Source organism: Lygodium microphyllum, chromosome 24 (genome assembly GCF_053477565.2).
Source record: "Lygodium microphyllum isolate KBCC chromosome 24, Lygodium_microphyllum_v1.1.10, whole genome shotgun sequence".
NCBI lineage: Eukaryota > Viridiplantae > Streptophyta > Polypodiopsida > Schizaeales > Lygodiaceae > Lygodium > Lygodium microphyllum.
The window spans coordinates 51157651-51183325 of record NC_141158.1 but is presented as its reverse complement, the minus strand read 5'-3'; the positions used below and the strand labels follow the sequence as shown (position 1 = coordinate 51183325).

At 39.4% G+C, this 25675-nt stretch overlaps 1 pseudogene across 1 annotated transcript in view; it reads left to right on the top strand.

Moving 5' to 3' along the window:
* The window catches only part of LOC148015082 (short-chain dehydrogenase/reductase 2-like), a 54980-nt pseudogene extending 30421 nt beyond the window's left edge, over positions 1-24559 (top strand). Inside the window, exon 4 of the transcript XR_015688416.1 lies at positions 23807-24559. The product of XR_015688416.1 is annotated as a short-chain dehydrogenase/reductase 2-like (transcript). The remainder of the gene's footprint in view (positions 1-23806) is intronic.
* Positions 24560-25675: the final 1116 nt, after the last annotated feature.

The following is a 25675-nucleotide window of genomic DNA, read 5'->3' as shown; positions in this document are numbered from 1 at the left end:
ATTTGATGCTCCAGTAAGAGCTTTGTACGTTACTTGGGTCGGATGCTCCCAGATATATGCTACTTGGATCTTGGATGTATGGATGTCTTCCACATGATGTTCTGAGCTTTGTTTGCTCATCTTGCATTCGACTTTTGTTCTAGTGGGAGCCACTACTTAACACTTGGATGTTACATTGAGCATTTGGTAATGCAATTGAGCTTGAGGGTCTTACAGTGAGACCACGGGACTTGGTGACATGTACATGCTCTTGTCATGCTTTATGTACGCAATTGATGCTTAGTGGTTTGATCTGACATTACTTTTGGGCCGGCACCTGTCTCTGTCACGACGTTGTTAGTGATATGCATCTTGGTTGGTTATGTACTGAGCTTCCATTACATTGCTCAGTCCATTGTGTCTCTAGTTGGTTTCTTTTGTTACCCGTGAGACCCACTCTATGCATGATGGTTATGCCTATGGGATGTGTCTCAGTCCGACGCATTGATTCTTTGATAGTTCTCGATGCCAATTGTATATTCACTCACTGCTAGTTGGAGCTATTCCTTGGCAGTTGCAGTTTGTCTTATATCAATGATTGCCCCTCTTTTGCATTGATTTCTTAGTGATGTACTTCATCTTTAGCATGCTGTAATTGCAGTTTATTGCATTGTTTATACAAGTAGTCACCTCCATTTGACAGTTCTTTGCATTGAGTTTGTGGACAGTACATTACTTGGTCAGTACCCCTTGTTTTCAGCTTGATCTGGCAGTGGTGAACCTACTTAAAGAGGAGATTTCAGCACGACGGGCTGAGGTGAGTGTGGGCGTGCGAGAAAGCAGCAGATTTGCTAAAATTGTTGCTGATTTTGCTATTAAAGAAGGAAGAATGTTGCATCTTGGGCCTTCAAGTGCAGATTTTACTTTTTCATCGCTCTGACGGGTGAAGAAGGAGCAAGACAAGCGGCGAAGAGCCCTAGCAGACTGCATTCACACAGTTAGAGGGGGACTGCTTTTTGTGTTTTGTGCAAGCATTGTAGGTGAATGTCTTTTGAGGCCGAGACAGAGTTTTTGGCGATCATGGACTAGAAGGTGCCCGTGTTATTGGCTCTTAGATCAAAAGCTCGATGGTGAGAACTACCGCATGTGGCGGGTTATGATGTTTGTCATTTTGGAGTCCTATGATTTGGCAGAGCTTGTTACGGAGACTCTTTATCGTCCTTCGCGAGATGAGTCCAGAATCTCTGTGAGTGATAAGTCCAGACTCTCTTCGGGAGATATGGCTGGAGCTTGATCAGATGTATAATTGTATGACCGTCATGAAATGAGTTTCTTTGGAAGTGTAGATTAGGATCACAAGTGTGAACAAGTCGTCTTCTTTGCAAGAGCATATTAACAAGTTGAGGCAGCTTCAGATGCAAGTGCAAAATGTAGGGAAGGTGATCACTTCTGAAGACATGGCGATAACTCTTTTTTCATAGTTACCGCTCCATTTCAGTGGTTTTTATTCCGCCTTGATTGCTTTAAGGCGATTTGAGACTCTTCAGTGGGAGGAGTTGGTTTCTACGGTCTTGGACCAAGCGGAGCAGTTGAAAGGGATCAATGCTTGTAAATCTGAGGCCTTGGTAGGTCATATCAGTTCTCTTAAAGAAGGGGAAGGATCTAAAGAAGAAGGAGGACAAATCAAAGAAGGACAAGGAAAGGAGTCCACTTGTCACATCTATGGCCAGACAGGTCATTGGAAGAAGGATTGCCCCGACAAGGAGAAGAAGGAGAAATCTTCAAAGGATTCCAGAGCGGGGATTGCTCCCTCATCAGCGGCTTTCCTTTACTTGGAGGTGGTTGAGGCATTAACCCTGAAGGCCTCTAATGGTGCATTGACGGCCCCATGCACTTGGGAGTGGATTGTTGACAATGGTGCCTCATGACACACGACCCCTTCTTCAGCAGGTGTTGCTTATTTGCGGTCTTCAAATGGCGAGATTCTGATTGGTGATAGTTCTTCTATTCCTATTCAGGGACGAGCTGACATGCATCTTATTTCAGATGGGTGAGGTGGTGTCCATGCTTCAGGTTATGAGGAGAATGGAGTCTATAAATTGCAGTCTTCTTCTGCCTTGACTTTTCTTTTTCTTACCTCTCAAACTCAGTCTGAGCTTTGGCATGCTTGGTTTGTCCATCTTAACTATGATTACCTTCACAAGGCATCTAAGGGACAACTTGTTCGAGGCTTGCTGGATATTGTGGTGAGCTAGCAGCCTTGTGTATCGTGCATCTGTGGAAAGCAAACTTGTGATGCTATTCCCAAAAAGGCTTTGAGGCGGTCTTTACCACCCTTGGAGCTTGTTTCTACTGATCTTTGTGGATCGATGAGAACGAAGTCCCTTAGAGGGAGCTTATATTTCATGCTAATTGTGGATGATTAGAATAGGATGACATGGGTTTATTTCTTGAAGTTGAAGTCAGAGGCTTTCTCCAACTTTACGAATTGGTTGCTCTTTGAGGAGAACCATTTGGGTCGGAAACTGAAGACCTTATGATCGGATAAGGGCGGAGAATTCATTTCTAATGAGCTTGCTCGTTTTTGTGCAGATCCTGGTATTCACCAAGAGTTTACCAATACAAACACCCTTGTCATATTGGAGGGGAAGAATTGTAGTGTGATCGAGATAGCTTGTACCATATTCACTCTTACAACATCATTTTTAGCTGCAAGAAAGTCATCTTCTTCCTCCTCATCCATCATTCCATCTTCATTCTCATAGCGTGCCCGAGATAACATGTCTGCCACTGGGTTATCTCTTCCTACAATCATAGCAGCTAAGAAACACGCTTCTTTGAATTTGAAACTTATGAAACGTTTTTGAGAGTAAAAAACGTGGGCGTTTTTTTTTTTTTGTAAGTTGGAACCCAAAACATGGTTTTTTTGACCAAAACTATTGGGCAATGTTAAACATGATAATGATGATGTGTAATGACTCGTGAGGGCTCAAGATTTTGGACAAGGGACTGGTTTTCTTGTGATTTTGCTTAGTTATTGGCCTTTGTCAATCTAGTATCTATTCTTGTCTTGAGAGTTGAATATTATACGACTTTAGCCTCATTTATGAGTCATTTATGATATATTATGATTCATTCTCGATTTTGATATTTTGTCAATTTGTTTTGAAATGAGAATCATGATGTTGCAACTTGACTCAGTCCATATTGTAGATAGGCTATTTACATGTTAATTTCAAATTTCTTCGTATGATATGTATGAATCATAATGTTTGAGTTTTAAACCATAGTATAGCTTGTCCAACGACTCACTTTGACATAAGTGACAAGTCAATAATGGATCATGGATATGTAACGTATTATTCTCAATTGACTCTATTATCACTCAAGCTCAATTGGCCATTCTTTGTTTAAGAGAGAGTTCCATAGAGGTTTAGAACTTCTTTCCCTAGTCAAAACTATTAAAAATCCCTATATAAAAAAACCCGCGTTTGTTATTTTATCCCTTCTTGAAAGAAACTTACGAAACACGTTTCTGACGTTTCGTTTCTAAACGTTTTTGATGTTTCTGGTTGCTATGCTTGCAATGTGCTGAAATTCAAGGTTCAAAGATTTGATGTATGCAACCCACCGGAGCATAGCAATGTCCACGGTAGCACAAGTAGAAATCATATCCAATACCGGCAAACAATTGGTCTTTATGACTACACGAGCACCCATAAAATACTCCTTATCACATTTAAGTGTTGTCACAATTCTCCATAATTCTCTTTTTACTTGTGGATACCTTCTCTGTCGGTCAATCAATACTTTAGCACCAAAGCAAATTGCATATCTTTGCCCTTTCTCATCATCTTGCCCAATTGCCCATCCAATCCCAATTGGGCTTGTATCAACAGTAATAATGATAGGCTTTCCATGTGAATAATTAGCCTTTCTCAATGTAGGAGCAGATTTCAAGAGCTGCTTCAATTTCTTCATTGCTTTCTGATGCTTTTTTTCCCAGTGAAACCTTTGACCTTTCCTCAAGAGCTGATATAGAGCATCGGCTATATGTGCAAAGTGAGAGATCCAAATCAAATAGAATACACATGCTCCCAAGAATCTACGCACCTTTGATACATTCGTGCATACATCTTGCATTCTATCAATCCCATCTATTTTTGCTGGTGATGGTCTTCGCCCATAGGGCCCACACATATGTCCAACAATCAAAACCTCTTGAACTCCAAAGACAGACTTTTGTCCAGAAAGAGTTAAATGCACCTCTTCTAGATGCGTCAAAATCCTCTCACAATCCACAATATGGTCTGCAACAAACTGTCTGCATCCATGAGCATCCATCTCTTCATTCTTTTCATCCACTGCACACCATTTGATTGGAACATCATCCAAGAAGGGCATTGTCAATTGTGGTATAAAATCCATGAGTACTCTATTCATAGCATTTGTCATGTGTGCCACTGAGTTTGTTGCACCTTGTGGGAGATTACACATCCATACTAACCCCAAAGAAGTCATCATGGTTGTGATATCGCTGCTCTTAATTGTAAGCTGAAACTGATCATACCCCGAGTAAAGATCACCCAAAGAATAGATCGCTCTGCCTGCAAAAGCCTCTGCAAATTCGTCAACCACAGGACATGCACCCACATTTCTTATGGTCACTTTATTAACCGGTTGAATGTCTTGAATAAATCTCAAAGCCCTATTCTTTTTGGGCATAGTAAACCAACGATTTGAGTACGGGGCTGAAGAGGGCTCCGAGATCTTCATGCAAATCTTTTCATTTAGCAAATCCATTAGCTTTGGCAAGTAAGCTTTAGGCACTGGAATAGGTCTCAAGTTCCATGGTATATGTGGCACAATAAATATTACCATAGGAGAGACAACATTTGGATCTACATAGCCTTTTTTTAGTTGGCTGAAATGCAAATGCCTTTTCATGCCTAGCCAACATCTGGATAAAACAGTCTCTTTCAACAAGCAAAAGAAACCCTTCTGCATCAACTTTCAATTCCTGTAATGTTTTAGATGTAAACTGATGACCTATATCTTTAGGATCTCGTAAACTTGGCTGCCTTGACACTTTTTCATACAGACCCTCACTTTTTGGTGGAAGTGGCAAAGCAATTGGTTTCACCTTTTTGTCAACTGTCGTATACTTTGTCTCCACAAGTGCTTCAGCCCATTGTAATCCTTCTTGCTGAGTAAACAATGCTATAACATCATACATGTCCAATAACATACTGCCAACACTCTGTTTTCATCCTTATTTTCTGCATGTGTAGTTGCTTAAATTTGAGCCATAGTGTCATTAATATTCAGCCCATAAAAGATGCTCAAAATGCCTTCATTTTCAGCTAATAGCCCCAATGCTCTCAGTTCTTAGTATCCTGTTTCATAGATATGCGTTCAGCCTTGCATATAGCTTCCATAGGCTTAAACCAACATGAATTGTTTGCTGTAAACTAAGAATAACCAATAGTAAATACATGCGTCATTCCATCAAGAGGCGAGTACATCCTCTGAATAGCACTACTGTAGCCCCGTATTACAACAGTGCTTAATGAAAATCTATACCTTTGAATTCCCTTGTATTTGGAGGCAAAGGAGACTCTTGAAGCGTATCCCGATTTCTAGGATGATTAACACAAATAGTAAGAAATTGGATTGCTTTCCTTCCATCCTTGCTTCTGACTCTTGCATAAGCAGAACCGTCATCAAGTACCTTTGTTTTCATACGCACTCTTGTAATATAGGGGTGTCCCAAAATTATCGCATATGAGGAGTTATCTTGCGCAAAGAAGTGTTGCTCTTCTTGTACATCACCAATCGTCACTTTTACATTAGGACATGTAGTATAGAGCTCCCCTGAAGAATTATTTGCAGCCCTCATACGCCAACCATGATCAATGTCCACAAGCCATGCACCATTTTTATACAATCCACGCTCAATGACATCAATCTCAGACCCATGGTTAAGCAAAGCAACACAAGGAGTTTCACGTTCCCCTATTTTCACTACCGTTTCAGTGATAGCCCTGGCCTAATGATTTCTTGTGTAATGACTTCGAGAAATAAATCCTAGAGTCTCTTTCCATGTTGTTGCATCTACCTTACTCCACCATGCATATTGCTACAAGACAATGCATTTTCAGTCACTTTCTTCTTATTTCCACATGCTGTCCACTGATTAGTAGCATCCTGCATAGATAATCCAATACTTACTTCATGCTCATATTTAGCCCGAATTCCCAACAAACCAGTTTCCTCTTCAAATTGCAGCAATGCACTAGTAGTATCACCAAGAAACTGATGCTTCCTCTTAATTATGTTAATGATCTCATCATGAAATTCTCACTTGGCGATGCCAAGTATCTTTTCCAAGGTGAATTCCACCCGACTGTTTAAGATCCGTTCCTCAAGAACCTTCTTAAGATCTGTGGCTGTCTCAATGTCAGATTGCAACTTATATCTTGGCTACTTACCCTTCTTTTTGCCCTCTTGTTTGCTATCCTATTTTTGTTCCTGACTGACCTCTTCCATAACATACTCGGGAGGTGGCTGATTTGTAGCTTTAGACTGATCCACACTTCTTCTTGTCACTCTTTTAGATGTCCCGGCATTATCTTCATCTCTCTTTCGTTTCTCTTCCACAAGTACATCCGTATTTTATATCTTTGCTAAATATGCATACACAAAATATGCATCTACCGGTGATTCCCAACCAATAATGTCACGAATGTCTTGCCTTGCATGAGACATTTCACTATCAATAACTTTTCTCTTTTTTCAATTGCATGTAAAGCATATGTCCATAATTCAGCCTTCAGACTAACCATCACTTGGCCATGCATTCTATCCAATTGTAGACCAAAAGTAGAAGCATGTATAGCTGCATAAGCATTTCGAACAGCTAAGTCTTCCAACAACTTTCACATACCTCCCTTTTCAAAATTCAAAGCAAGAGGCAATCCCGTTTCTTGTGCATGGATCTTGCCGTCTTTTCAATAGATGAGCTGTTGTACCAAGGCCTCCTGATAGGCAGCACAATTCTTTCTCTCATGTTGCAAACTATGACACCGCATACATCTTTTTCCTGGCTTAGGGGTTGCTGCCCGTCCCCTTTTCTCTTGTCTCTTTTCATCCAATTTTGCGACCTTCAATTGAAGATCCCACATGCCTTTGACCAATTCATCTAATACATCTTCCCTAACAGTGGGAACAATAGTACGTACAACCATAGGGTTAGCCACAAAAGTGGGTGGCTCACTGGATACATCAATTGTTTTGTCCGTAACAGTGGGCAAGCTAGAGACACGCAATCTTTTTTTTCTTCTATGCTTTTTCACAAGTGCAGTAATAACTTCTTTGACATGTCTCCACTTTGATTTAAGACTTGTCTCTGTAGTCTGATTCTCTAGCAAATCATCAAGCTTCTCTTGAAGCTCAGGATCTGTTGCTTATAGAAACAATTCAATTTTCTGACTTGCAAGAGCATGCTGTTCTACAAGATCTAATTGCTCAAATCGACTTTCAAATTCTCTTAACAATTCTATAGCCACAAGACCCTTATTGGATTGTAAAACCGACTCATGAAAAGTCTTGCGCGTAATCAAATTGGTGTCTTCAATATAAAATTCTTCCTTGAGTGTCTTCTTGAAAGCTACCCAGTTAGCATCTTGTATGTATAATTCAGTAATTCGTGCTTTCAGTTCATGTACAGTGATCCGAGCAAAATACTGATTCCATGTAAGTTGAGCCATCCCAAAGAATTCCATCTTTTAAGCATAGGTATGTACATATGCAGATACATTCCTGCCATTGAACAACTTCATCTCACTCTCAACTGCTTGCAGAGCATTCATCACAACAGTTTCTGTTTGAGCAGAAGCCTACATCACTTATTGTTGTTGTACCTGCATAAGCATGTTCATATTCTGCACTAAGTGCTGCAAAACATAACTGGAAATTGTGCTCAAAGGTTCTCCCATTTTGTCTTTCCTTTTGATGACCTTTCACGTCGGGCCCATCAATGTTGGAGGGGTCTTTGTTGAAAGGTCGTATCCATCGGGGATCAAAGATAGAAGGAAGTAGAGATAGGAGATGGAAGAGAAGAAAAAGAATAGACAAGAAGTAAACACGATAAAGACAAAGCACAATGAATTGAACCAATATGTATTGATAGAACTTGGAATCCCTTGTCTAACACTACATAGAAGCAATCTCTAAGTGTTAGATCTCCTGGAGCTTCCTTGTAGACAAAAAACGTGCATTAAAACAACAGCTTTTTCTTTGTTGCTCGGAACCCAAATCTGATGGCTCTGTCAGCTCTGAAAGGGGGGTAAAATCTTCGAGACATCTACTCAGATGTTTTCCAGATCACTCCTTCTTCTCCTAGTTCACAGTGCTGTTTACTACTTATCAACTGTGATTGCAACGTGCGCGATTTCACCAATCTTTCTTTTTCATGAAAAATCCAAAGGTAGCAAATGTCGTGTCAAGAAGAGCTTAGATCCATGCAGTGTCCATAATTCATTATACATATTTCACTAGTATGAGAGACATGTATGCTTCCGATGAAGATTTTAAAATAATTTTGTAAAGAATTTACAACTTGGTAAAAGGGTAAAACTCTTATGTTATTAAAGATGGATTTCTTATGATGGAGAATAAGTTATGTGTTACTAAAGATTTCAAGCTTAAAGTAATGGAAAAATGTCATGCGACATCTTACATGCCTTATCGTGGTATTTTGGCCACAACCAAGGCACTTGAAATGGATTTCTTTTGGCCAAGTCTTCGATAAGACATTGAGCAATTTATTAAAGAATGTCTTGTGTGCCAAAAGATTAAGTTTGATCGCCAAAAGCCTGCAAGGCTTTTGCAACCATTACTAATTCCGAGCCAACCTTGGGAAAGCATTGCTATGGATTTTATTTTTGGCTTGTCAAAATCAACAAATGGTAAATTGACTATTATTGATAGGTTTAGCAAACATGCTCATTTCATTTCAGTCAAGAAGACTATTAAGTCTCAATATATGGCTAGATTATTGACTCAACAAATCTTTAAGTATCATGGGTTACCACAATCCACTATGGATAATAGAGATCCACAAACCACTAGTCTCTTTTGGCGAGCTCTTTTTAAAAATTTTGGTATATAGCTTACATTTTCTTCTTTTTATCATCCTCAAATAGATAGTCAAAGTGAGATAGCCAATCTTATAATATTGGATATGTTGAAGTGCTATTGCCATGAAGCCAACCAATAATGGAAAAAGTATTTGCTTTTGGTAGAATATGCCTATAATAACATAGTTCATATTTTTATAGATAAAGCACCATTTGAGATTATACATGAAAAACCACTATTATTGTCTATTCTCAAAATCAAGGAGGAGATATTTCATGTTGATGAGTTTGTGAGTGATATAGATACAACTTTCGCCCAAGTTAGACAAGCTATCCAAAGATCTCAAGGAAAACAAAAGAAAATAGCAGATAAGCATCGAAGTCATTTGATTTTACAAGAAAGAGACCGGGTGTGGCTGAAATTTGATAAAGCTCGTCTAAGAAGCTCTAACAAGCCTTTGTTCCAAGTTACTAAGCTCGTAGCAAGAAATTATGGGCCATTTCAAGCCACTGAAAAGATTAATGATGTTTGTTACATTTTTCAACTTCCAGAGCATTGAAGAATTCACAATGCTTTTGATATCCATCTTTCAAAGCCTTATGAAGAGCCTTCACCATTGGGACCTGCAATAGACCCATCCACTTGAAGTAGATAACCAGGAGGAGATACTTCAACTAGAGCAAATAGTCTTTCATATGATTAGGAAACGAGAAAGAAACATTTTTAGAAAATTCATTTTGAAATTAAAAAATTACTCTCATTTAGATTCTAAATGGATGCTATAAGAGTCCTTTAAAGACTATCAAACAATACTTATAACTTATGAAGAAGCTGTAGGATTAGAAATACTTCAAGAAACGTCTTGAGGACAAGGCGGATTTCAAGACGAAGGGATGTAATAAATCTTTTGTATATCAATTGTTACGAAGACATATTGACTCAATGATTCCAAATTAATTTGATGCTCATGTATTTTGAAAGGTGATTTGTAAAATATGATTAAATATTCATCCTTCTATTTAAGGATGACGAATGGTGAGAACGCCCTATAATTATACTTGGGTCGTCATTGATGAGATACCTAAGAGAAATTAAAAGTTTGGTCGAGTGATTAGATTGACCAGAAAGCTCAGATGATTAAGACTTTCACTTAGATAGTCACATTGGCTAGAAGGCTATATAATGAGTGGTTTCTGAAAGTGAAACCAGATGCTCACGATTGAAGAAACAAACCATGAACCGGTGAATCTATATAATGAAGCTCTCCAAGTGAGTCATTTACCTTCTTTGACTCCGACTTGCATCCTTCAGCCAAGGCCAAGGTCAAGGTGTGAAAGTGCTCATCTTTTTTTCACCTAGAAAAGGGCTTGGCAATCCCTTCTTCTGTTGCTTTCTAGTATACATGATCTGGACATCCCTTACGACTCTAGTGCTAGAGAGAAAGTGTGAGAAGGTAGTGAGGTGGAGCAAGTGAGCCTTGTTAAAAACACAGATCTAGAGCATGGCAGCTATGGCAGGTGGAAGATGAAGACACGACTCATGATGACATAGACAGACTGTTACACAAGTGAATTAGGTTCCAAGATGGAAGCTTGGACTCATAAACACAATCTTGTGTAAGAGATTGACAATGACAATGATACTAACTGAAAGTAGAAAGTATCATGATATATTGCATTCAACTTCATGAAAGTGATAGTCAAGTACAATGCTTTATAGTAGTTGAATAGTAGCATTCTCCCTCATTGTGCCTATGGGATTCAAGATTGGTTACATGTCTCTTGTCTTACAGCTCCATACAAAGAGGCATACAAATGGGTGTGATTGCCAAACTCTCAACACCTCTCCTCAGTCACAACCATGAAAAGGCACTAAGTGTATAGAGGCTGTCATGAGTATAGCCTTGCTAAGTGTGGGTATGCCATAAACATGGTAATCATCCAGAGGCTTTTGCAGAAAATGCTAAGTGTGGGTACCAAAAATATGGCTGACATCTGGGGGCTGTTACAAGGCCTCACTAGGTGTATAGAGGCTGTTATGCATAGGTTACATGAGGAGTTTTTCATGGCTTATGAAAGGAGCATTAGAGGCAAATACATACAAAAAGAAAGATCTAGTTAACTTTTGGGTCAAGGACTGGCAGGCCCTTGTGCTTTTCTTCATCTTTAGATATGTCATTATGAGCATAACAAATCTTCTTGTCCTTCTTCACATTGATGTAGTCCACTTTGCTCTTTTGGTCTTTATGGTTGATCTTCTTCTTCTTTTTCTCCACTACTTTGCTTGCTTTGATCTTTTGGTCCTCTTCTTCATGGTGCCCCTCAAGCAAAGGTACCATCATCTTTAAGCTTTGCATGATGTCCAAGGTAGTTGGAATGTCTTTAAAATCTTCTAATAGATTCATTGATAGCTCTTTGATGTAGGGAGCTCCGTGCCTTCCTGTAAGTAGATCAACCAATTCTTCCATGTAGTAGAAATGAGCAACAAGAGTCATGTTACCCTTCATGAGAAGCATCCATTTAAAATTTTTCATGCTTGGCATTCTGTGTTAGGAAATCAGCTTCAAATGACCGAGAATAACCAACAAACCAGATGATCTTGAATGTGTCCAAAAAACACAAGTGCCAAGAAGCACTAGATTAGTATCAAAAGATACTAGATGTGAAATACTTGATGTCAAGCTTGATGATGGTTGATCTTCAGGTGGACTGCTCCAAATCTTCTTCTTGAGGGTTAACTTTTTGGAAATTGATCAGATCTGAATGATAGGAACTCCAGTTGATTGAGAAGGATGAGAAATTGAAGTGGGAGAAGAGCTTGGGCTTGGTGGCTATGGATGCTTGGTTTTCTCTTGAATCTTTTTCTTGCTGACTTGGAGGGAAAATCTTGTTGGGAACTTCAATGACTGAGTGAATCAGAGTAGCATGGACTTCTTTGAGTTGAGAGAGGTGAAAAAGTGAAGAGATTTTTGAGTTTGAAGCTCAAGGCTATGGTGGTTTAGGGTTTTAGAAACAGGCGATTGGTTTTTTGTTTGTTGTAGTTCGTACAATAGATCATTCGGTGAAATATTGGATGACAAGTGAGGCTATAGGGTGTACTTTAAAAGCCCTGTGACCAAAGGATGCTTCATGGCCTGTACCCACAGATCAATCTGTATGAATAAAGAGTGGCGTAGGTTTAAAGAGCGACATTGAATTTCGGCAATGTCGGGCTGCAGAGGGGCTAATGTCTCACTATGATGTGCCAGGTATGCTTGGACTTACGTTAATGTCCAATGCTACCCAAAGCTACCGTTGCTTGCTCTACATATCAACTGAAGCATTCACAATTGTTTATAAATAAAATAAACAAACAATAGTGAATACCTAGCAGTCTTCAGCTACAAAATAAATAAATTGGTTGGAATTTTGTCATAATCTTAATTTAATATGAGTGCACTCTAAACTCATAAACGTCCATTAATTTAAATATGTATTGTACGGAATCACCCGCTGTGGAGTCACCCACGTGCACATTAAATTAACATGACACACGAAAGGGACAAGCGTCCCCGTCAACTTCTCGCACAAGGAATCCACCTTGTGTACGAGCTCGGGCAAATAAATACAGTTTTACGGAATCCACAGCAAAACCTCACGAAATCCACCATGGAATAAAAAACTCACGGAATCCATCGTGGTCTCACGGAATCCAGCGTGAAATATGTCTCCTGGTATCATACCCCCGGGGTGGGATACCTAGCCGTCTTCAACTACAAATCAATTTCTCGCACAAGGAATCCACCTTGTGTAGGAGCCTCGACAAATACATCTAGTTTTACGGAATCCATTGAAAAACCTGAGGGAATCCACCGAAAAACCTCATGGAATCCACAATAGAATATGCCTCTAGTTTTACGAAATCCATCGAAAAACCTCACGGAATTCACCGTGGAATATGCCTCCTAGCATCATACCCTCGGGGTGGGATAGCAATTGTCCTCAATTGCTATTAGTTGCTCAACGTGGAGTTTGTAGTGTAGGGTAAGCACTAAGGGCGTGGGCGGTCATCCGTTGGACGTCTTTAACTGAATGAGGGTTTTTTTTTTCGAATTTTACCAAGTATCTAGTATATGACAATGAATCAATTGGAGTCTAATTATTAGCAAACAATTCATTCTAATAAGATTAAAAACTAGTGTTAGTGCTATAGATGTCTTTCATGGGAGTAAGAGAGTCAAAATATAATACATAAATATTATGAATGCTAGGTCTCATACTCAAAGCATCGATAATAACAAATAAAATTATTATTCTAGTTTAGTAGTAAGTAAAAATTTAACTAAGAATTTTAGAAAAAAAATAAAAGACTTACCTATCTTACCTTGATTGGAGATCTCTATCTTTATTAGAAAGCGTGAATTCGCAACAGAATTAGGAAGTTGAAGAATTTTCCAAAGTACTTTTAAGAAAAATTTATTTGTCAATCAAAAGATAACAACATTAAAGGCATACTATAATCGTCAAAAATTAGAGTGAGAATCATATGGAAGGCGTTTGAATAAAAAACAACTTATATCTTCTTGTGAATCAAGTTAGTCTATAACTAGAGAGTTGGAGCTTATAAGGAATTTTACAAAACATTTACTTATGACTAAGACTAAAATTTAAAAAGAAACATATTAAAGATAAGACTAAAGTTGGATAAAATACTAGTCTCTTTGTAAAAAATTGTAATATTTAAGTTTTATGGTATATTTAGATATGATTATCTTTTAATATATGTATATTTAGAAAAAACCATGTCTAATATAAGTTTTAGATCTTTGTATAAGCTAAACTTTTTCTCTTGGGAGTATACTCAAATTCCAAATGGATTAAAAGCTATCCTACTAGGAAATTAGATGCTTGTATAGGTTAAAATTTACAAATTTTACCAAGTCTAGGTTAACTGCGAGACCTACTTTCAAGATAAATAACTTTCTTTCTAGATAGAATCAAGTCAAGATGATAACTAGAGAGTTGTAGACAACAAAAAGTTCTACAATTCATGTCCTTGTGATGGATTACTAAATTTGAAGGTAAGGTCATAAAAAATAGGGCTCAAAGTTGACTACTACACAGTTTTCTGCATACTGTTGTGAAATTTGCATTCAAGGTCACTTTAGGACTTAAATAACTCGCTAAATATTGAAAATTTATAAAATATATATCTAATAACAATTGTAGATTTTTCTAAGGACTAAAACTTTTGTTTTTACACCATCCTCAAAATATGAATCAACAAAAAGTTACATTACCTGAAAAATAGTTGTTCGATAGGATTTTTATGGTGAAGCATATGCAATAGCTAGACTACTTTCAAGTGCCTCTTCTATATAGGCTGCAACATAAATAAAGACTTAGTATGCTTAAACTTGAAACTTTTATAAAATAAAACAAAGCTGTGAAATAAACTTCAAAAGCTTTTTGGCTATAACATCATGTTTGCATAGCCAAGTCCATGCTATAATCCAAATTCAGAGAAGAACAAATTGGATCAATTCGAGTCAATAAACTGTGGATATAAGGCTATCCAAAACACGAGAAATGCAGCTACAGTGTTCATCTGTAGTGATTTGTCTTGTAGATTGCGATTGTTCCACGGTGTTCGCCTTTATATACTGATATCATACAATTGAAAACTCGGAGTGTAGCCAAGCTCTGATACCCATGCTGCAAAGTGGAGCTCATGGCAAATCTAGCAAATCAAATCTCAATCATAAACAAAGAATTTAGTAGAAAAAACTAATAAATCAAACATCTCAACTATTAAATACAAACAACATTATAATACATAAGAGGTTTTGAATAACTCAATAGATTGAGAAAGACAAGAGAAAAACACACGATTGGGCCCAACCTCCCCCATGGCAAAAGCCATGGTTTGCCATCCTTAATTATATATTATAGTTTTACATGGATATTTGCATACATATCTTACATATAATTACAAAGAAAGTACAAATATAAATTGAAATACAGAGTTTTAAGAGTCAAGAGGTATCCTGTAACATGTCACAATTGCTGCAGAAAATTCTGTGCTCTGAATCTTGATGTTTTGACATCACCATCGTATCCGGAGCGTGCCAAAACCCCCAAAACGACTCTTGAAGCTTTGAATTTCGATTCCGCATAAGGGAGAAACGAAAAAACCAAGTTTTCGCCCCTCTTCTCTTGCTTTGCGTGCGATCCTGTTGCTTTTATAAAGAAAGCTAGAAAAGCCTTCTAAACTTAGCCACATTAAGAAAATAGCAAGGTATTCCATAAAGAAAGCTTATTTCAATAAAAGCATATCTTAAATCTCATATTTTAAAATAATATATATAAAAAATAAATAAATTAATAATACTAATGACAATGATCTAATTATTACTAAAGAAGTTTAAACTTATAACTTACAAATAGAGTAATAATATCATATAAATACATAATATTATATATTATACTTAAGGTAACTAATCACAATTATGAAATTTACGCTTGGACTTAGACTAATGCCCAGTGCTACCCAAAGCCACTGCTACTTGCTCTACACATCAACTGAAGCATTCACAATTGTTTATAAATAAAATAAACAAACAATAGTGAATACCTAGTAGTCTTCAGCTGCAAATCAACTTCTCGCACAAGGAATCCACCTTGTGTACGAGCCCCGGAAAATACATATAGTTTTACGGAATCCATTGAAAAACCTGAGGGAATCCACCGAAAAACCTCACGGAATCCACAGTGGAATATGGCTCTAGTTTTACGAAATCCACCGAAAACCTTACGGAATCCATCGTGGAATATGCCTCCTGGCATCACAATCTGACTCAGTTGAACAGAAATTCACGAATACAGTAAAAGCCCCAAATTTTCTGGGTCCAATGTTGAGAAATTTCACTCAAATGAGCAAAATTTCAATATTTTTGGCGAAATTCCCAATTGAAATGGACACAATGTCTGCAATTTCTGACATGGATGCCACAATTTTGCATGAATAGTACTCAGTTTGGAGAAGCCCCAAATTTCTAGGCTTAGATTGCACGAAAATTGGAAGTTGTGTCTCCATGCGTGAACCCTCGGTAGGGAAAGAGGAATTTCCAAAAAAAAGTTTTGAAGAGAGAAAAAAAAGGATGACGTGTTTATTGACCCGTTAGTTGGCGTCCGTGAGCCCCGCTTGTCCTGTCCGTCGCGTGCCTAGCTGGTAGGTGGCGTATCGCGTCTGGCCACGTGCGCCTTCTGGGGCCTGGTCGCGGCTGCCCGTCACGTCTGTTGCTGCCAGTCACAAAGTCCAGTTGCTTGCGGCTGTTGCCCGCTGCTACCTGTCACACCTACTGTTGCCAACTACCTGCCAGGTCAACGCCTGCTGTCGCCTGGTTAAGAAATGACCTGTTGGGGTTTCTAGATTGTCCACTGACAGTGCAACACACACACGTCCATGAGATCAATGGTGACCTGATGATTTCGCGCGAGGGAAACACTAGAGATGTCTCGCATGGACTTCGAGGAGTACGAACGCCTTAGCCGAAGCTCTGATACCAGTTTGTAGTGGTTGGGAGCGCGAGGATTGAGACAATCAGTGGCTGCTAGCAGTAGAGAGAGAGACAGAGTAAGAGTGAGCACGATCTTTTTGGGTACAATGACGAGTATACCACTTTAGGTTTTTAGATAGATATATATATATGAAAGTACAAGTGCTAAGGGTGTGTTCACACCCGAGCACATTTAAAAGACATGAGGGCCTTTATTCCCAACACATGGTCCTATTTTGGGTCATTATCCTTGTATCCTTGTATTGTATTAGATCACCCATGATCTGAGAGAGGTTGTTAGTAGAGTAGTTAGCTCATGAGGGAGTTTGGGATGTGCCTTAGTGGGATAGTTATTATTGAATATTTTAGGTATTTTTAAGTCATCATGATCATTATTTTGGCATTTATTGCTCACCAACCAACATTAAATGCTGACCAACCTAATCACATTATTGGCATATTTTTTGCCTTTATATATATAGGCTCCCTCCTCCATAGTTAGTTGTTCACCACTTGCAGATTCCAGTGCAAGGTCCTATTGGAGAGAGGAAGCTAGTGCCTATGCCCACACAGTTAGTGACTTAGTATTGTATGTGACTGTCTCGTGTTTAGTATATGGATTCCATTTTTCGAGCATATTTGTGAGTTCTCTTTGTAGTATTCTTGCGTTGTTTTTTGTCTTTCTCTTCTTTCTCGTGTTAAGCAATTTATTGCAGTATTCTTCTATGCTTCCATTGTTGCATCCACTTGTGACGCTAGGTATCTAGGTTTGTGTTCATGCAGGATGCAGTTATGGCGAGGAGTTTCCACGAGCTAGGATTGCTTTGGCATGTCCAATTTAGGCACCTAAACTTTGATGCTATCAGGGGCGAGCTTCTTGGAAGAGGATAGTGGAGGGACTTATTGATTTCCATCCCATTCACACTCTATGTCCTAGCTGTCTAAGGGGCAAGCAACATAGGTAGCCCCATCCACAGGTTGCCTCTTGCAAGGCTTCTACATGGCTAGAGTTGGTTTAGACTAACCTATGCAGTACTATGAGCACGGTCTTCATTGGGAAGGCCAAATATTTTGATATTGATCATTGATGACTTCAATTGTTATGTGTGGCCTTTTTTTGGAGTACAAAAGCGAGGCATACTTCAACTTCTGCAATTGGAAGGTGTTTGTGGAAATGCAAACATCTTTCAAGCTTTGAGGCGTCCATTTTTCCCTTTTGCATCTTTGGGTGCGATGCTTTTGTCCATGTGAACAAGAAGAAGAGAGGGAGCAAACCTGGCTCCAAGTCAAAGAAGCTTATCTTCGTGGGTTATAGCACAACCACAAAGTGCTATTGGCTCTACGACCCAAAGAAACAAAAGATTGAGGTGAGTAGGGATGTGATCTTTGATGAGGCTTCGGCCTCTGACGATCTTGTTTATGGTTCTTCTTTTGTAGGTCATTCTTCGTCATTGACTGATCTTCCCCCTCCCTCCCCACCATCAGCCCCTCCCCTTCCTTCTAGGTTACCTATCTGTACTTCTTTCTTTGCGACTCCTCCTTCTCCATCTCCCTCTCCCTCTCCCTATGCTTTCCTTCGTCCTTTGACGACTCCTTCTTTTCTACTACTTTGTCTTAAGAGTATTCCTCTTGCATCCCTATCCCCTCACGTTTCTTCTAGGGGTATTGAGGCGTTAGAAGGAGAGCCTTCCTCTTCGGATGAGGGGGATTTAGCTTTACCTAGTGATCTATCCCAAATAGGTGCATTACAAGTATCGAAGGCTACTCAATCTTCTTCGTGGTAGAATGAGTCTATCACCATTCCATGGTGGTATTGGCAGCTTATGTAGGACTTAGGAGTTTTCTACTTTCTTGCCACTCCTATAGGCCTACATAGATACAAATAGATTGCAAGCCTAGCGGGATGGTTCACTCTGCGTGAACTATGTCCTTATGTCACACATTCTTTAGGATCGTGAGCCTACTTCAGTTGATGAGGCTCTTGCACAGGATATTTGCTATCGTGCTATGCAGAAGGAGCTTGATTCTATCTAGCGTAACCAAACTTGGGAGTTGATTCCGCATCTAAAGAAGTAAAAGGTGATTGGTATGAAGTGGGACTAAAAGACCAAATATCTTGCATATTGATCCTTAGACAAGTGTAAGGCTAGGCTTGCTGCCAAGGGATTTGCTCAAAGGGCACGGTTTGATTACTCTGAGACCTTTGCACCCAGGGTTGTCTCCGTACGTAGTACGGACTGATCCGTATGGTACAGTACGGCATGTATCCGTACAATGTAGTACGAAAAAATAGGCACTTTTTGGCCACTCTCCTTCAAGCCTTAAACTTTCTTTTTTTCTTTCTCTTTTTTTTTTCTTTCTTATTTCTCTCCCCCAAGCCTCTCTCTCTCTCTCTTTCTCTCTAGCCTCTTCCTCTCTCAACCATAGTTGCACTAGTACCATATACGAAAGGTTTCATACTATACCATACTTTAGGTACCATACCTTACATATTGGTATCATAAGGTACCAACTTAATGGATACATATTTCCCATTCGAACTGCACTTTGGGACTAGCTAAATGCTCCTCATATTAATATGATTCTTCCATGAGATTAGGTTATTTGAGATTCAAACAATTTCTCTCAACCTTCTCTCTCTCAAGCCCACACTTCTCTTATTTGTATGATCATGCATATATGATGTGCCCACTCCCATCTATGTAGTTATAAGTTGTAGGTAGCAGTAGCGCATGTTGCCCATGCAGCATTAGGTTTTGTCATGTTATCCTCATGTACTCATCTTATATACTCTAATAGCATTGCTATTTATACTCTAATAGCATTGCTATTTAGACTTGAAATATCCATTCTATTATATTTAGTCCAAAATGATCAAGTTATTTTTATTTTCATACTAGTATCGTACCGTACTTTATAAAATCTTAAGGTACCATTTAGTACTGTATTTTATTGTACAGTACTGTATCATACCTTTCGTACTTGACAACTATGTTCGCACCTATAGCGCGGATGTCTACTATTCGAGCTATCTTGGCTCTTGTAGCTCATTATCATGAGCTAGTTTTCTAGATGGATGTAAAGCCTACCATTCTGAATGGCATCCTAGAGGACGAGATTTATGTCTCACAGTCTCCTAGTTTTCTTGTGCAAGGAAAGGAGGACCATGTTTATAGGTTTTGGAAGGCCTTTATGGCCTGAAGTAAGCTCCTCGCGCAAGGTATTGGAGGATTGCCATCAACTAGATTATGGCCTCAACCTTTATTATAACGTTGAGGGTGACATGTGTGTGCTTATCATCTTGTATGTGGGTGACTTGATTATTACCGAGAGTGACTCACAAGAGGTTGATCAGACTTGGAAGATCTTGAGATAAAAGTTTGACATGATGGATCTAGGGATCCTACACTTCTTCCTTGGCTTGGAGATCTATTAGATGGCACAAGGCATCTTCATATCCCAGCATAGGTACATCTTCGAGTTACTTTTAGAGTTTGGTATGGTTGAGTGTCGGTCCATTTCTTGCCCCATGGACCCAAAGTCCAAGCTTTTGACGACTGAAGATTCCTTTCTAGATGCACTCATTATAGGTGCCTTGTTGGTTTATTGATCTGGCTTATTCACACTTCACTAGACATTTTCTTTGGGTTGGCATTGTTGTCTTCTTTCATGAAGACTCCTACAGAGGCTCAATGGAGAGCCGCTTTTCATGTTTTGCGCTATTTATAGGGGACTTGATCCTATGGGATCATGTATGGAGAGGGGGACTACTCTTTTTGGATGGAGTGATAAGGATTGGACAAGTGATGCGGATTAAAGATGATCCACTATAGGTTATGTTCTCTCCCTTGGACCAGGAGCTATCTCGTGAAGTAGCCTAATGTGGCACTTCTATGGAGGTTGAGTATCATTTCCTTTGTTGTATAGCTATGGAGGCGATTTGGCTCTATCGGATGTTGACGGAGATTGGATTTTCGCAGATAGGCACCACTCAATTGTGCATGGATAACCAAAGTGCCTTAGCTTTGGCAAAGAACTTGTGTTTCATACTCGCATAAAGCACACAGAGGTTTAATATCATTAAGTGCGAGAGTGGATCGTGGATTTCGAGTTAGCGGTGGTCTACTGTCCCATGGCAGACAATGCGACATATCTCTTCATGAATCCTTTTGCCCATGGCTTCTATGCTTCATCACATAAGATTGTTGGGTCTTCAGACACTCCCAGGATCTGAGAGGGGGTGTTAGCCTGCCTTATTTTGTTAGTCTGTCATCTCTTGGTGGTGACCCCTAGTTAGAGTTTGACAGGGAGATTTGGAGCTCTGACCATGTTTTCTTCTCTGTTTTGTGTGCATTTCTAGTGTTTGTCAGCTTTTGCTGCCCTGCCAGATGCTAAGAACGTAAAACGAAAATTCAAAAAACATTAAACATTAATGCTTAACACATTAAAAAAAACCCTTTGGAGCATGTGGGAAAATGGGTGAACCCAAAATGTTTCCCCAAGTTGAAACGCCATGTGGCAATTGTTTTCTTGAAGGGAAAATATTTCCATTGGGGAAATGGGTTTTGGGTCCATCTCCTTATGTTATTTCGGGTTCTGCCAAGAGGTGTTTCAGGGCGTTTCTCACTTCCATGAGATGTATTGAAGATTGAAGGACATCAAGCTGTATCTGTGTACTTCAATCTTTAGCAATACAAGTTAAAGAAATACTGCAAGGGGCACCAAATTTTGGCCCAACAATGTGTCCATTGTCTAAGGTTAAGCGGTAAAGTGTGTATTTCTAAATTTGTGTATTTTATGCTTGCTGTAACTAGTACTTAATTAGGTTGTTTACCACTTATGAGAGAACCCAAACATGGTTGATAAGATCCTCAAATCTTTATTAAAAGTGTTACATAGTAGGTAGAGATTTGTATAGGTATGGCTCCTAGAGCTCAAGCATGAGTCAACACCTTCAATTTAAATGCATGAAGCCACTTCATTATCCTATGTGGGACAGCCCTTCAATGCTTGCGTGCTCATCCTCAATTAGTCTTCAGCCACTCTAGATTGCTCGATCTCAAAAATACTCCAGTTTGCCAACAAGATGTCACTTTGCTGCTCCTTGTAGTAGGCATGAATAGGAGAAGGTTGCATTTGCTGCTCCCCCCCGGCGCGGTGGTCGTCCAGCACACACTAGCCAGTTACCAATTGGCTGCTTTTATACCCTATGGGAAAATTTGCAGCATGTCAAAAACTGTTAGCAATCATGTTTGCCATGCACAGTCATCTCTTGCCTGTCAGATAGGGCCATTAGGAGCTGACATTCAGTTTGTCATGTGTTTTGATGGAGGAGGCAGCTCTTCCTAGAGCATGCATTACGTTGCATTTCTTTTTCAGTGAGTGTCAGGTGTGTTCACATTGTGCATTGCACAGTTTCAAACTTTTCTAGCAGTTAAGAGCTTGGATATTTGCAACTGGAGCAGGGCGGCCTATTCCCGAGCTGATGTCAGCATTTTTGCTCCCCAAGCAGGCTCCTCGGCCAGTTTATGACTGGCCGACTGCATTATTTTATTTCCCGGCTGCTGGTCGGCCAGTTCTAGCCACTTTTGGGTATCTATAGCTGTCTCCTAGTTTGGGGCAGATCATTCAGATATTCTGTCTTGTAGGTTTCGGCACACTCTGATGTTTGGGACTCTCCTTTGTCTTCCAGTGTTGCCTTCCATTATCAGCCTGATCTGTGCCCTCATTGATGCCTTGGGCCACATGCAGGGACTTATTAGTCTTCCTTGTATTCAGCATTTTTTAAGAGTTTGGTGCAGATTTTCTTCTTCCATTGCAGTCTTTCTCTTCCCTTCTCTCTCATTGTTCGTGTTTCCTCTTCCGTTTCACACACATCTTACAAAAATTTCCGTGCCAATATTAATGTTAAAAGGTCTGACTTCTAATCATTAATTTTCACATCAGCCAAAAAGAGTCAACAACAGCCCAACACACTACAAATGCTGTGATCTGCTTTTTCAGATTCTGCTGGCTGCCCATGCATTCGTCTCTCTTTCACAATAGCTGCTTGCCATGACCAGAGCCTACCATGGCCTCGCTAGCCATGCCGCTTCTTGCCATGTCATCTTCCCTTGCCCGTCCCATCGCCTTCTTGGCCTGCGACCATGTGTATGTGTGCGGTGCTCAAGTGCATTATGAAGATGGTGCCATTTTGGAGATCATACTACGGAAGTTTAACACAGTACAGGAAGATGGGGCTAGAAGCACTTGCTCTTTAAACACTCAACTGAAGGGGTTCAACGCACGGTCCCCAAATGGAAAGTATTCAGAAAATCTTATGAACTGATTTGTGGCCCCTGCATAGCTAGCTGAAATTTCCTAATTGATCATTTGCTTTCAAAGTAGCAATTATGCCTTTTCTGTGCTCTTAAATTTTTGACAATCCATGTATTTATTTATGTCTCCACCAGTAATAACCTCCAAAGTTTTAAACCTAAAAGCTAGCGGAGAATCACAAGACCTTTGCTTTATTCTAAACTGAAGGATCAAGATTTCACAAAATTATGATAATCTTTAAAAACAATGAAGCTGGGCAGAGATTTCTAATACTTAAACATGCATACATGCAGACATTTCAAACTGAAGAAATGAGGAATTCTGAAAAGTAGCAAAACATCTGTAGAGTGAGTGTCTATTCAGATGTTGACTTTCTACATGTCAAAATGCTAATGTAAAAAACATGTGCTAATTTGCCAAAAAGCAGTGGCATGCACTTCACCTATTGCGTAGACATGAATGTATGGACCAAGACTGGATTAGGGGAGAATGTGCAACCGATTGGAAGCATCCTCGGCACGTTTCCACATTGAATACCTTTTATGTACTCCCACTGGTGTAGATTTGTGTGACTGGTGAATCTTGTTAAAGTTTCCGGTTGAGCTTTAAGTTCTGCCCAAAGCTTAAGCCAGGTCAGATATGTCCACCAGTAGAGTCTAAACCATGTAAGTGGGCCCATCCAACTTATCCAACGTAGGAAAGAGGAAGGAGAAAAGGAGGTGGGGAAGGGGTGGGGAAGGGGTGGGGCGGAGAGGGAGGGAGGGAGGGAGGGAGGGAGGGAGGGAGGAGGGGGGAGGAAGGAACTCACTGTTGACTGGTTTCTTTTTGCAGATGGTGGGGTCATCATTGAGGGAAGAAATGGCCAATCCAGGTGATCTCACAGAGGAGAAAATAGACATATTTGTACATCAGTTTTTGCAAGATGTACAGGCCGGTAATCCTGGTGACAAGGGTTGGCCATCAGGGGAATATGCTGCATAGTGTGTTTCCAAACTAGCATTGAATGCTTTCACTCGTCTGCTTGCCAAAGAGTTGAATTGCCCAGATGAAGATCATAAGATCTATGTGAATTGTATGCATCCAGGCTTTGTTGCAACTGACATGAACAACCATCGAGGTCACTTGTCGGTAGAAGAAGGTACAGATACTGCTGTTTGGTTGGCTCTTTTGCCTGCTCCTCTACCTACAGGAGAGTTCTTTTACCAGAGGCGTCCTTACAAATTTTAGTAGTCCATCATATTGTGGATATGTTGATATGCATTTTCATACGGGAGAGGATATGCTGATGTGCATATTTATACAGGAGGATCTGAACTCCTTACTCACAAATTTTAGTACTACATAGTTTTTGTGAATATGTTGATATGTAATTTAACATCGGAGTATTACGTACTACATATTATTACATACTGGAGTATCCTTCAGCTGCCAGAGACATGCTACAGTCTTCAACACTCCTGAACCTATGTGAAGTTGCAATGGAATTGTCCCTCCCAATTCATTGCAAAACATATATCAAGTTGGCAAGATTTTCAATTAAGTAGTGGTGCATTTCTAGTTTTTTATAGCTGCCTGCCATTGAATACACATTGTCTTAAGAATAATGGACATGACTCCATTTGCAACCACCTTTCCCAGCGACCACCTTGTCATTGAATACACATTGTCTTAAGAATAATGGACACGACTCGATTTGCAACCACCTTTCCCAGCAACGGTTACCTGCAATTGTCTCTATCTTGGCATAAAAGCCACATTTGTTCTCCTTGCAAAATCTAGGATGAAGGGTGTGATGAAACTTGTTGGGCAGACAATGAAATCAAGATATTTCAACACCATCTTCTGATATACATCAACTCCTTCCAACCTTAGAACTTAGGGTAATGCTTTGGTTTGGCATGAAGTAGACATATTTTGGGTCCTTTCAAGTGGTTTTGGAGTAGTTTTGTGTTGTTTGGCAATGGTTTGAGGCTTTTTGGAGAGACATATCACAATATAATTTTGCTAGATGGTCTTTATGGTAGAGATTTGATATTGGGCAAATCAGTCTTCGACCATGGATTCTTAGTTGTTTCACTTTAATTTGGTGTTCTTGGTCTCAGTTGGTGTGAGCAACTACAGATAAATACTTGAGCATTGCAAATTTGTGAGTTATTAGATTGGCCTGCCAAGGGTGAGTTGGGAAAGTTGGGGAGTAAGAATTATTGAGCAGTAATAGTTGTACAAGCAATTTAGTATTGAGAAAGGAGTACCATAAGATGTGTCAAGCTTTGGGGTCAATCTTTCTTTGTGTCTAGATGTAGGGGCATTCTAGATTAAATTTTAAAAAAAATCACACCAAGTGCTTGCAAGTTAAAGTCCACTATCCTTTGATTTATTGAAGGACAATGTTGTGTTGTTGAAGTTTGGACATCAACTCTGACTTTTAAGTCTTAAATATGAAGAAAAGGCAAAAGCAGTCAGGATTTCTCACAATGGATGATGCAATAATTTTTTTTGAAGGACTAGAATTTCTTGCATTAGATGTATCTCAATATGCTAATGTTGTACATGAGGGATTAGATTTGGTCATGTGGTATGTGGGGGTCAGTTATGGATGATATTGGTTTAGAGTGTATGGGGCATGGTAGGATTGATGCAAATGTTGATGTTTTGTCTAAGGTATGATTACTTAATGCAATCGATTTGTTTACTTATCTT